The sequence below is a fragment of the Mus caroli genome, chromosome 2 (genome assembly GCF_900094665.2).
Source record: "Mus caroli chromosome 2, CAROLI_EIJ_v1.1, whole genome shotgun sequence".
Lineage (NCBI taxonomy): Eukaryota > Metazoa > Chordata > Mammalia > Rodentia > Muridae > Mus > Mus caroli.
The window spans coordinates 147088742-147090673 of NC_034571.1; the positions used below are offsets into that span (position 1 = coordinate 147088742).

The 1932-nt window shown below is 41.0% G+C and overlaps 1 protein-coding gene across 3 annotated transcripts in view; it reads left to right on the forward strand.

Annotated features, from left to right (window-relative positions):
• Itch (itchy E3 ubiquitin protein ligase) overlaps positions 1-1932 on the forward strand; it is a 123673-nt gene that overhangs the window by 36209 nt on the left and 85532 nt on the right. For all 3 annotated transcript variants that reach the window (XM_021182181.2, XM_021182162.2, XM_021182171.2), the window contains exon 2: positions 174-250. The gene's annotated coding sequence lies outside the window, so the exon portion shown is untranslated. The remainder of the gene's footprint in view (positions 1-173; positions 251-1932) is intronic.

Consider the following 1932-nt stretch of genomic DNA (forward strand, 5'->3'; position numbering starts at 1 on the left):
CTTACCCACTGAGCCATCTCACCAGCCCAAGGAAAGTCTTTCTCATGGGTTTTTCTTTTTTGAAGGCTTTATGCTGGGGAATAAAGACCCTGCTTTGTGAGATTCCCAAAGTTATCACCTATCTCTCTGTTTAACCAAAGTACTTTATTTATGGACCCCCTCTTCTCTTTCAGGTAACATGCATTTCACAGTGGCCTTCTGGAAACAACGCCTTAACCCTAAGAAGTGACTCAACCATTGAGAACTTCAGGTGTGGTGACATTCCTGTGAGAGACATTTGGGGGCAGTATGGAGTAGAGGGCATGTCCTGCTCATCTAACTACCTCAAGAGCTTTGTGGGAGAGAGTGTTAGTGGTTACTTCAATTGCTTTTCCATTTGCGCTGTGTTATACATCTCCTTAAACATGTCCAGACATATGTATTTGATGGTTAAGAATCAGAGAAATTGCTGAGCAATGATGGCACACACTTTTAATTCAAGTATTCAGAAGACAGAGGCAGGGGGATCTCTAAATTCAAGGCCAGCCTGGTCTACACAGGGAATTCCAAGACAACCAGGGCTACACAGGGAAACCCTGTTTCAGAGGAAAAAGAAAGTGGAGAAATTAATAAGAGGGCATCATAATATAATGTAGAAATAGGAAGAAAAGTTCTGGGCTCTGGTTTGATTTTTGCAGTCAGTCTGTGCAACTTTTTTAGTCCTACTGGCCTCAAGTTGTCTGTCTTCCTTATAGACATTGTTTTTCTTTTCTACCTCCCTGGACTTATTATGGTGACCAAATAAAACAATACACATGAAATCTTCAGAATTGATAATAAGAGAATTGTAGTTCAGTTGCTTGCCTATCACTCATGATGCTCTAAAGTGCCACTCCTAGTACTGAATTAGTTGGGTGTAGTAGAACAATTCTGTAATCCCAGGGCAATCAGCAGTTCAAGGTTGCCTTTGGCAACATAGTGAATTAAGGCCATCTAGGGATACACGACCCTGTCTGGAAAAAAGAAGAAGGGAAGAAAACAAATTTATAGCTTAGGACATCTAGATCTAAGATAGGATAAATTGGTACTATTATTATGAGGAAAACATTGTAAGATAGATTCACTTTACAGCTCAAGAAAGAGTAGAGCTGGGGGTGATAGCACATGTCTTTACTCAGGAGGCAGAGGCAGAGGCAGAGGCAGAGGCAGAGGCAGAGGCAGAGGCAGGCTCTGTGAGCTTGAGGCTCGCCTGGTTTACGTAGCAAGCTCTAGGTCAGCCAGTGCAACATAGTGAGACCCTGTCTCCTTAAAAAACAGAAAACAGAAGAGAAAGATTAGGGTGTACATGAAAAAATAAAAAATGAAGTAAGTAGTGCAGGTGAAAGTGAACTATCACGTAAGGAAGCTGAAGAGAGAATTTTGCGGTATTTTCCCAAAGGAATTCCAGTCATTACCTCTGAGAAATACCTGCACTGCCATAGGTTTGTTGCAGTATTATTTTTAATAGCCAAGTAGAAACAGACATGTCTGTTGATAAACACATGGGTAAATATGAACTATGTATGTACTTTATGCATACACACACATATAATGCACACACCTATAATGTATATTCATAATAGGAAGTACTACTCGGGCTTAGACAAGAAGGAAAGCTGCCCATTTGGGATAGCATAAATGAACCTAAAACGATACTATGTCAGGTAAATTAATACACAGACGAATGAATGATCTCACTTACATATAGAGTATAGAAAAGTCACTCTTAGAAATGGAGAGAAGGGTGTTAACAAAAGTTAAGTACAGAAAATGGGAAGATGTTGGTCAAACAATACAAACTTAAGAGTTAAAAGATGTGGGGCGTGGTGGCGCACGCCTTTAATCCCAGCACTTGGGAGGCAGAGGCAGGCGGATTTCTGAGTTCGAGGCCAGCCTGGTCTACAAAGTGAGTGC